Genomic DNA, 12,383 nt, shown 5'->3' with positions numbered 1-12,383 from the left:
AAACAAGAAAAATGAAAACCATTATATATATATATATATATATATATATATATACTGTATCAGATCCACTGCACATGCACAATCAAGTTTGCAGGTCACAGGTGTGTATACTGTATCTCCTAACAGCAGCCTGGGGAAGCTGTAATCGCTTCCACCCACTGTCACCAGGCAGCTGTGTATCGCTTAGCTGACCTGGAGATATTTTATTGACAACTGAGAGCAAAATAGAGATTTTCTATCACTGCAACAAGCACTCACAGAAAATTATTGTTACTACCACGTTTTAATAAATAGGCCCAAGAGCCACAGTGTGTGGCACTTACTGTACGTGGGAGTCTGTAAAAAATATATATTTATTTTAACCATACAAAAAGCTATTCAGAAATGTATGTACTGTAAATGTAAAGAAAAACAAATCACATTACCTGCGTTCAGATATTACTAACAAATGCGGTCCTTTCATTGTTAAACAATGGAATGTTTCCATTACCGTGACAATGTGAGCGCTGATCAGACAATCAAGGCTAAACACGACAACAGAAAATATCCTGTCATAAGACTCAGCTCTCACTCAACAAAGAGACACAAGATCCAATAAAATCACAATATATCAGAACATTTTATATTTACAAATCACTTGCAGAAATCAAATGCACATTTCATTATGGTTACATGCAGACAGTGCTCACAAACATGACACTTTAACAGCTAAGTCCTCTGGGAAAAATCACGCTGAGTGACAGCCGTGAAAGCTGCTTGGTGATTTCTGAATAATAGGGCTAAAAAAAAATGTCGCTGTTATTTTCCTACTAGTCATAATGTCTAATTATACCGCCATGTACTCTGCTGCATTATAACATTACCAGTCTTGCTCCAAAATGTTACATTTTGTTTCTCTGCAAAATAATCTTGTGTCTTTATTCCCTATAATTACCAATGACTCAATAAGTACATTAGGAGCACAGTCGCCAAGGGTAACGATAAGATTAAGTATAATATACACACTAAGCAACAAACGGAAGAAGAGCACAGCCATAGCAGGGGAAGGGGGACAGAGAAGAAAGGCTAGAACACATGTGTGATTTGGAAGGTATCAGGCCTCAAAGGAGATTTCTCATATAGTGGATTTTACCAAGAGAAACAGGCTAGGAAGCACGTTTCGTGTTGTAAGCATGCCTTGGGACCTCTGCTCTAACAGAACCTGCCTCAAAGCCATTATCACATAGAAACATGCTGTGCTGTCTCATGATGCACCGTTATCCCAGATGGTCTGCTACAATAATACAACATACAGCAGGTAACAATGCAGCTTGTCTGAGAAACAAAAACACAGTAAATAAATGAACAAACTTAGTTGCTGGACCACAGAGAGTCATTTCTAGGTTTATTGGTGTCCTGTGCAAGCCATGTAAATGGTTTATATTCCAAAGGTGTTATTTCTCATATAGAGTGCACATCTTCCAAAGACACCACATTACCAGACTAACTAACGGAGACCCTTTATGATGGGCTGTTCCAACACATTAGTGGTGCCTGGTGCTATTTGGAAATACAAGGGTGATTTGCAATTACAGTTACACCTTTATTAGTCAACACAGCTGAAAAAGATATTGCCTCTCTTTCAAATAAGCATTCGCTTGCTTTCTATGGAAACCAATGTGCAAAGACAGAAGGGACATAACGGTTATGGTATAATAGGTCGACAGTGAAAATGTCGACACCAAATGGTAAAAGGACGGCACAGGCAAAATGCTGACGTGGACAATGGCCAATTTGTAGGTTTCAGCACATGAAACCCCAATTAGTGCACCAAATCCCCCCCTTGCATGGCTCTCTTCGCTTGCCATGCTTCGGGCAAGGTGCCCACTGCGCTTGGCACAGGTTACCATTCCCAATCATAGTCCACGTGGATGGTAAAGTACAAAATAGTTGAAAACAAAAGCTCATGTCGACCACATGTTGTGCCGACCATTGCCATGTTGACCATTTGAACCTGTCCACCTATTGACCGGATACCGGCCCTAATACAAACAAACAAAACAAAACAAAAATCAGATTTTACAGAACAAAAAAAGGCATGGTAAATGCTATTCAACATCTTAGTACATAATCTAAACGTGTCTGGAGTACATTTATTTTCAAATGGTTTTGAATATGTCATCGTTCAGGTTGTAGCCTTCATTTGTGATACACATTTATGGTTGATTTCTAAAATTTCACGTCACTCCAGAAAACAGGTATTACTGTATGTCTGCCCCATATCCTGGGCACCGCTCCACTGGCTCCGGCAGCGCAATGTCACCAGTCATCCTGAGTAACCTGAGAATTACTCTATGTCTGATGTTCTCGCAGAGGGATACGGCGGCGTCTACAGGCGCAGCAGCAGATCATAGAATCTGGCAGTGGGCGTCTAGTAACATAAGTGCGTGGCTTTTGCATACTTTAGAATAGCTGCTGCGACTAGGTGCTATAGCGTACATCTTTGAATCAGCCCCTATGGCCGGATTCACAGCACATACAGTATACCTTTCACATTTATCAACAAGAAATAGCTTGTCCCTCCTTTCTTCCAAACTTACCCCTCACTGTGTATAATCTGCATGGATACATTTACTTACTCAAAAAATATATATATTTTGAATCAATATTCAATAATTCCTGTTCAGTCACTGTAAATTGTTTGCGCATTCGTCTTGAACAGTAAGATCAAATATTTATTGTAAATCCCTACTTGGCCATTTTACATGTGGGGACAAATATTAATATCATATTATTACATAAAAGTGTTGGTGCACGTTTAGTACCACATCACAGATGCAGACTGTTTTGCCTGTTTAATGTTAACATTTAACATATTTCAGCTTATCTTACAGGGGCCATGATGTCCACTTTTACATATTGCACAAGAGTAGCCCCCAGAGAAGTCAGCAAGGCTGAAGAAGAGTGTCTCTACTAGAACATCAGTTCATTCATACAACTTGTTTCTGGAAAGCGTCAGAACATGTTGTACAGATGGAGCCTTGCTCATCTAGCCTTCTCTGTGCCTAGGTGCACCAAGGTTTATTAGCATAAGCCTTTCATCTATTGTTCTCAGCTGCAATACAATACAGAGAGAACAATACAGCAGGGGATTAAGTCATTACAGCAGGGGATTAAGACCGACAGCACTGGCTCAATTAATCCTATTAAAGGGATAGATGAGCAGGGCTCCATCTGTATAGTATATGCTACAAGGTTGCGGTACATTCCTAGCACATTTACACTATGTAATATTAACACATCAGCATATTACATAGTCCTTACTGCAGGATTTAGCTCTCTACCTCAAGTTATTTTTGATTGACAATTCCCAAGAAGCTCTACTATCAGAAATGTTCTCAGCAACCTGGAATGCGCTCTTTAGATTGTCAAGTGATGTCCTGTAACATATATGTATTAATCTTGCTCTAGAACCCCAAAAGCACTGGATCATTGTCCCAGCAAACAATACAGGTAATGCTGTTTCAGAACAAGGACACAGATCACTGCAGAGCTCATTCTATATTCACCCTTAAGAAACCACCAGAGACTGGTAAAGATGGCTTGAGTGGTGAAGCAAGTTCTTCATTATGAAAGCAGTGCAGTATAACCAGTGGCATATTACCATGCTCCAATGAATCTCCACTTATTTATTTTTTAATGAGTGCTTCTTCCCTGTGTTGTGTGCTGGGGAGATGCGCACTGACAGCAAAGCTTGATGACAAGAGATAAGAAAGTCTCTGTGGAATCTGAAGAAATTAACTTTATAACTTAGGCCATATTAAACGAAATCTCTCCACCCCCAGATATCTTTTCACAGCGTCCGTGATTGCCTCTCTGTTGTACAGCCTCATAACAGTAGTCAGGGCATTATATAAATAATTTGCTTCCCTGATTTCACGGGGGATCTTGTTAACCCCTCTTAATACTTAAAATGTTCAGTCAAGCAATCATTACACAACTACAGGGCATATTGAAGTTACATTTAGGCATCAAAGCCATGTTAGTTCACAAGAATAGCTCTCAATCTTTTATATATTATATATGTAAGATTATTTATTGACCAATAAATTCTCAATATTTATTTCTACAACTCATGTGAGCGCCTCCTGCTTGCAATATTATCTACTGGGGTTCCTATTTTGGACATTAGATCATAAGCAGCAAGGAAATGGATAACAATACACTGATCTATCTTACTGCCTGCTTATATTATTTAGAGAAGTGTTGCAATTTCCCTGCAACCACAAATATATATATATATATATATATATACACACACTTCCAATAACAGCAGGCACTCCCTCCACATATAACAGCGCTCCCTGGTGTCAGTACACCAAAATACACACTTCACCAAAGGATGGCACTGGGAACTTTTTCAATTTTAAATAAATACTTGTATTTTCAGATGTCTACATTTCAGAGCTGCCGCCCATTGTCAGGATTCTTGTATGGTCGTACATAATGAGTAGCATCACTCAGGGGAGCATGAGAGCTGTCAGCTCCCCATACAAATCAGCCAGTGCTGAGCACCTTTGTCCCCCAAAAATACATCTTATTCGGAGCGCTATGACGCACAACCAGACACTGCTGATTAAAATGTGATACTGCAGCTGTATCTGCATATGAAATGCTATGTAATGTACAGGTAGTAATTTGTATGCACTTAAAGATGCAGTCGCACACAGAATATAGGCATGCCGCATATCATTTCAATCAGAGGATGTTTATGCGTCTTATTCACTTAGTGATGTGAATAAGGCGCATTTGCGGGAACAAGTACATACAAAAAAGGCTTCACACACGCACACGCATATATATATAATACATTTATTTTCACTACTTATGTATACTGTAGTAGATAAATCTCATCTGACAAAAATGAAAAGCCCTATCTGAGTAACTGTTAGGACATCAGCTGCCCTGTCATGTACATCAGTACTCTTTTGTCAATTTTGTTAAAAGGAAGGAAGTCACAACTTCACATGCTAGAATGAGCAACGTCAGAACAGACTGGCCTCGCAGAGAACGCTAGTAAGGAATATCGGAAAGCCAAGGCGCTGATGAAATGTTCAGCAGAAGGGAATGGAACCTGCAAATAACATGCTAATTAAAATCATCGAGCTGCTATCTCGCATTTATTTAAACCAACTAAGATTTTATTTATTTTTTTATTGTTCATTACTCCACAGGGGATTAATTAATGAATGCTTAATGATATTAGATCACAATTAGATCACTTATGTTTAACCACATGGTTTCTATGCATACACATATAAATATAAATTTTGGGCAGATAGATAATTGTTCAACACTGTAGCAATTAAACAGCTGTAGCCTGTCTTATGTGTTAAGTGATGGAGCTGCGGGCAAGTGGCACAGCAGATGGCCGTATACAACCATTCCAATGTTTAAAAAAAATATATTATATATTCATTCTAAAACAAAAAAAGGTGTTGACAAGCCAAAACAAGGCAGCTTTGGTCTAATGTAAATTTGCACATTTGCAATTTAGATTTGTTTTTACTCTATTAGGTGTACTAAAAGACACCAAAAGAGTGAAAGTATGCCATGGCAAAGTGATTTAGGAGAAACCCAACTCACATAATTATTTGCTAATTTCATACAACTAGGACTGCCTAATGCAGATGAAGCTACATTCCTTTGAGTGGCGGAACTTGTGAGTTGGTGCAAAAATATAATTTTGGCCCCCCTCCTCCATCCCAACCCAAGCTTACAATATGCCACACCTCAGTGGGTGACAGGGAAAGGGTAGCAGCGCAAGGCAGGGGGAGGCACAGGGTGACAATGGAAGGCAATAGGAGGCAGAGGGTGACAGCGGAATGCAGGGTGTGACAGGGGTAGGAAGTGGGTGACAGTGGGAGACAGTGGGTGACAGGGGTACAAGCACAATGTCTTGCACGGTGTGGAGAATCAGAAATGTACAGTTGTCTGTTAATTAGAGGCAGTAAGTGGCTGTAATCATCAGCGCTAATACGTGGCAGGACTCCTCTATCAGTTCGGCACACACAAGGTCAGCCCTGTCACCCTAAGGTAAGAGGCAGTGAGGCCCACCCTATTCTCTGCACTGGACCATTCATCCAACATTGCACAAAGTGGGGGGCCAGGGGATAAGTCATTGCTGGTCTGGGCAGCAGTGGGCCCCCTTGTCCTCAGGGGCCCCAGAGCAATGCGCCTTCTGCACCTATGGTAGTTCCGCCTCTGTACATATAGATTTGTTGGATAATACAGAATCACTGTTGAACACTTGTGAAAAGCGCAATGTGCAGGGGCATAACTCCCAGAGGCGATGGAGACTCCTGCCTCCGGGATCCAACCTCTGAAGGGGCACAATACAGAAACTATTTTAATATATAATATGCATCAACACCTGTAAATAGTATCTATACAACAGGTGAGTTCTGACGTGGTTATTTATAAGCTGTGAATACTGACATCTGTGCTCATTAGTAATAAAACGTATGGATTATGGGCCTGATTCACAGTTGTATGAAAACCCAATGTTTTTGCAGTTGAGCGATTATCGCCACAAGCTTTGTCTCGCTACACTGGAGAACTACAGGTTCCAGCTTGCTCCAGTAACAGCCTCTATTTTCTGTGCTTCAGTTCCTGCAGTCTGCAGCTATTCAAACTAGTGACTGCACAATTGCCAGTTCCAGTCTGACTTCAGTTCCATTTCAAATGGTTTCAGCGCGGTCCAGAAGTATAACCGGGTTCAGTCAGATTACAGCAAACTCTCCCGCCAGTTCCTGTCCTGAATCTATTCCCTCTCTGCTTCTTTCAGTAGTCAGTTCTGTCCCACCATACAAACCCTGTATCTCTTCTACTCCGGCGTAACCTCATGAGCAAGAGCTACATACGCCCACCTAGCTTCCTGCAGACAGCTCTCCCACTACTGATTCACCTCCAGTGTCAGCCATATATAGAGCTGTTGTTTCATTTAGGTCTACTTAAATATATCAACATCTTTTGGCAATCCCACTACTATAGGCTGGGAGGATCCATGTGAATGGAATAGTCCCTCTTAAACACTTTATAGAATATAGCACAATTCTTCTTCCAAAAAACGAAGTAAACATTTGTTTATTCTATTTTTCTGTAAGTTTACCGGAATAACCCAATAAGATTCCCCATCGCTCCTGCTAAACGGATGTTCATAAAAGTGGGCAGAATCAGTTTATTGAGTACATATGCAAAATAGGTCAGCGCAGGTTCTAAATATAACGTAACTTACAGTTTAATTGCTGCTGGGAATTATTGCAGGACTCAAACAGTATGGTAGTCCACATTCCTTAATGGAGTTATGTTTTTTTCCTTATATTATTAGATTTTCATTTTTCATTTTCACTAACATGCCTGATGAAGCTTAACAAACATAAATGTAATTTAATGATATATTTGTTTACTGCCTCCTTTAAAAGAAACAAAACAAATATATTGTCAAAAAAACAAAAACAAATCTGCAATATTGCTGAGTTTACCCAGGATATGACTGCTCATTCATAACAGTCTAGATGTTGTGGCAGGAAACGGTGCTAGTGAAACTGGGTATACAGTAGTTGTGAATTTTCACATTGATTGTGTGGCAATTCCCTAGCTGTGTCACATTGTAAGCCTCCAGAATACTAGACAAAGGGGTAATGTTGGAATGACAATGAGGTACTGCATAGTGAGGTGTATGCCCGCCTGCTACCTGACCTGTGTCTCGCTAATCATTAATTATATGCTTCCCCAGTGTACTGAGGAATTACAATAAATAACAAGTAGCTGGCCTTTTGTACAGTAGAGAAATTACAATTTATCCTTAGGCCAAATTTCCATTTCAATTCACAAAATGTACGTGGAAATCAATGTAGCTCAATAAACAACCCAAGAGGAATTCAAAGAAGTATTGGACTATAAAATGTGACACAAAAGCCTTCTTACATTTGTGTGCTGTACAATTCATAACACAAGACGCAAGCGGCAGGACAGCTTCACTAAATACACACAATTCACATAGCAAAACAAAAACTGGAGTATAACCTTTGGGGGCATTACTGTCAGCCTGTATTAATGCGTGACTTACAGTGTACTCCCTACTGTACAATGCAGTGAATATGGGATAAGAGCAATAATAGTTTGTGACAAGGATGTTGGTTCGGAAACGGATATAAATTAGTGCACAGGTTGAAATGAAATGCACTCCACAGCAACCAATAAGATTGCTGATTTTTCTAGTACAGATTGAAAAATAATATAAAATACCTTATTGGCTGCTATGGGTTATCGCGCTGTCTAGAATACTTACTGGACCCTCCACTCCTAAAAATAAATTGGAATAAATGTATAGATGTGATTCCCAGCACAAATTAATATGAACCTGTATGTCAAGCAAATCCCAGTTTTGTATATGGCAGTGTTATGTGAGTTACAGTATAATACAGGTTGAGTATCCCATATCCAAATATTCCGAAATACTGAATATTCCGAAATACGGACTTTTTTGACTGAGAGTGAGATAGTGAAACCTTTGTTTTTGATGGCTCAATGTACACAAACTTTGTTTAATACACAATGTTATTAAAATATTGTATTAAATGACCTTCAGGCTGTGTGTATAAGGTGTATATGAAACATAAATGAATTGTGTGAATGTAGACACACTTTGTTTAATGCACAAAGTTATAAAAAATATTGGCTAAAATGATCTTCAGGCTGTGTGTATAAGGTGTATATGAAACATAAATGCATTCTGTGCTTAGACTTGGGTTCCATCACCATGATATCTCTTTATGGTATGCAATTATTCCAAAATACGGAAAAATCCGATATCCAAAATACCTCTGGTCCCAAGCATTTTGGATATGGGATACTCAACCTGTATATGTGCTTTATAATATGGTTTCGCTAGCCTTTACTTATGTTATTTGTCAACACATTTGTAGTTATTTCCTGCAATGTAATGAATTTCTTGTTTACTAGGTAAACCGCTACATATGTATCCGTTGCTGGTGTTGTATACATAATAAATACATATGTGCTGAATTTGGACACTATGAAAAAAATATGTATAATATATGATATGCATATGGTAGTATTTTAGAAAAATAAACTTTTCAACTAATTAACACAAAACTTCCCCTTTTAGAAGCTTGCTTCCCCTCAGATTTCCCATGTTGGGTTCACAATACCCCCACCATATGGCAGCAGGCAGAATTCACTGCAAACACTGTGTCAAGGTAACATTAGGATGATCCCTAATGCATAACAAAAGCTAGAAAATGCGGAGCCGCGGCAGCTCAAATGACACAATCTTGTCCCTCACGGCTGGATTACTAAATTACAAGTCGCACCTCACCACTTCATTATTTGGCTTTATGACAACATATCCACTTTGAAATAGCCAATTTTCGGGTATATCTCTTGATTGCAGTAGAAAAAATACCACATAGCTTATTTACTTGCTGCTATATATTAGTTTTAAATGTAAATCACCTATGGAGCACAAAGACTACCAATAGTATAGATTAGACATAAAGCACATGCAACAGCACAAGAGAACCCATGCATAAATTAAAAGTGGATTTCATAGCTTATGTAAATTACCTTATAGAACGAGGTGTTAAAAAGTGAAGTGAAGAATATAAATGGGTTGAAGATTAAGTCTGACAGTCCACGTGGAACATTCTGACAACCTTGTAAAAGTTTCTGTAGACCGTTTAAATGTATGTGTGTTGGGGTTTTTTACATACCGTGTCACGGAGAATCAGTTGTGCGTCGTGTCATACTTTTCCACTAAAACCACAGATTGGTATCCTGTGATTTATCACCTATAGTGGGACTACAAATCCCAGCGTGATCTCTAGGAGATTTGAGGCTTGCAACTCCACAACAGCTGGTGTGTCACAGATTACCTACTGTATCTCTGTTTATATGAGAAGTTCTATGTATTTCCTTTAATACATCAACCTAAAGAACGGTTGAGCTACCTCCCTATAGAAATAAAGTGGATTTATTTTTAATTTCCTCAACAAAACATACACTGATAGATGGTGAGGCTGGCTCTTTGCCTCCTAGAGATAATATATGTTATTTCCATATTTGTTCAGGTCGGCCATATTATTCACCATCCGCTTATGCATAACACATAGACATTAGAAGGCAATGCTTTAGGCAAGCCCCAGTGTAACCTAAGGCACTGGCAGCAGAGACATGTGTCAACAGGTTGCAGTCACACATGTCAGGGGAACAAAGTGTGTACAAAAGTCACATCCCCTGCACTGGCCTGCGTCTAGCGAACAGTGACAAGAGCTAAATATACTGAACTAATGGGTAGCAGTATACTGGTCATCAAGAGAGTATCAATCTGCCAAAACACAGACTCATTGACATTGATTTAAAATAATAATTTATGGTACACAGTAACTAGATTCTATTCTCATGTAAGTCAGGGCTATCCGATTCACGATTTGCATGAGATAATGATCATGTTCTTTATTCTGCCAGTGTAAAACTATTGGAGTTTTAGAATAGCAGTAACAATTAAAGAGACACAAAGCATAAATATTACAATTAGTGTAAAAGTGATACATACTGTAGGTAATATTCATAATAACACTACATGTATAGTATTTTGTACCTGCTGACTATGGGCTGTTTTGATGATCTACGCTAAATTAAAGGTTTTGATAATTATAACATTTTCTCCAACTGCTTATATGAGACAATAAAATGCTCCAGGCTTTCTCTATCCACAAGTTAATTTATTGCCTTGTATGCCACTTCGGCCAACTTTTACTAACAGCATTTGTTTTTCCAAATGGGTTCCTACTGTGCTTTTTAGCCATGCTTTTCTATGATCAGGAAGAGCTGCTTATTATCATTGCCCTGTTTTACAAACAAAAACAAAAGCTCTCTATATCTAATACAGAGAGAACAGATAAGCAGTGTTGTATCCCATGGCAACAGATATAAGTAACTATGCCAGATTATATAAATACAAGGGTGAAAAGAAAAACAGACAGAAAAAAAAAAAATAACTGCTACCAGAGTGCTGACCGATTTATTATTTAAAGGGGGGCTCAATTTATATGATGCACATGGGGAAGATTACCTGCGATAACATGGGACACACCAGCTATCTTAAAGTCTGACTGGTAGATTTACAGTAGTTCAAAAAGACCTGAAGAACAACGGACTGCAGTGTGTGTTATACAGTAAATTGTACTTGGAATATCTAGGGACCAAAATCCATTGGACAGCATGTACCCTTGGTCCCTGGGCAGAAGTTTGGCAGTTCTCACACACTAATCAACACATTATCTAGAGCTCAAAAGGTTCAAGTACACAAGTAAGGCAGCGTAAGAATACATGATGGTCTACACTTAACATATCGGGGCATTAGAAACGTGTTATTAATACGATAGCAGTGGCCGTAATGTGCAATGTTTTTAGGCACAGTATGGAGGTGACATCTATGAAAAAGTAGCAAATTGTTAATTGTTGTTATCCTAGCCTACCATTGTGTTCCCACATATATGGCACTCTAACCCTTTACCCCCAATCCAATCTCAACTTGTAAAAAAGACAAACCAATCAATACTTCAAGATTTCACTTAGGGTGGGTGTGGTCTAGAAGATCTACACTGCCTAGATAGACAGTCATTAGGTTGACATGCTCTAGGTCGACAGGGTCAAAAGGTCGACAGGTAAAAGGTAGACAGTGGGTAAGGTCACAGGTATAAAAAGTCGACATAATAATGGTTGACACAACAAAGGTTATCACAATGTTTTTTGGGTGTCATTTTGTATGTTTAACCATATTTCAGCACAATCGGTGGAAAACGTGTACCATAGCAAGGTCACTTCACTCGCCATGCTTTGGGCAAGATGGCTCGCTCCACTACAGCTGCACACTCCACAGGTTCCTATTCCCAATCATAATGCACATTGATAGTAAATCAAGCAGAAGTTGGAAAAAATTGAAAACCCCCAAACAACTTGTGTCTACCATTGTTGTGCTGACTTTTTGTAACTGTCAACCTTAAGCACTGTTTACCTTTTACCTGTCGACTTTTTGACCTTGCCGACCTAATGCATGTCAACCATATGGGGTCGACTAATTGACTGTTGACCTAGACAAGGTCCAACTATACATTGGAAGCCATTAGGGTTTATGATTATAGCATTCTAGGGTTTGGACCATTTATATCATATTAGGGGAATGTGTGCTCAAGTTATTGTGGCCTTTCCAAATCTTAATTCTAACCTGATTCTATTATAAAAAAAAAAAAAAATTAAAAATAAAATAAAATAATAATAATCTGAAAATGAAAGTCAACCTGTAAAACCTACACAGC

At 38.9% G+C, this 12,383-nt stretch overlaps 1 protein-coding gene across 15 annotated transcripts in view; it reads right to left on the bottom strand.

Moving 5' to 3' along the window:
- TENM3 (teneurin transmembrane protein 3) overlaps positions 1-12,383 on the bottom strand; it is a 1,613,133-nt gene that overhangs the window by 218,241 nt on the left and 1,382,509 nt on the right. The gene's annotated exons all lie outside the window — the stretch shown is intronic.

This window comes from Pseudophryne corroboree, chromosome 1, assembly GCF_028390025.1.
Source record: "Pseudophryne corroboree isolate aPseCor3 chromosome 1, aPseCor3.hap2, whole genome shotgun sequence".
In the NCBI taxonomy this organism is placed as follows: domain Eukaryota; kingdom Metazoa; phylum Chordata; class Amphibia; order Anura; family Myobatrachidae; genus Pseudophryne; species Pseudophryne corroboree.
Note: the sequence above shows the minus strand (reverse complement) of the source record. Positions and strands in the feature narration are given on the sequence as shown.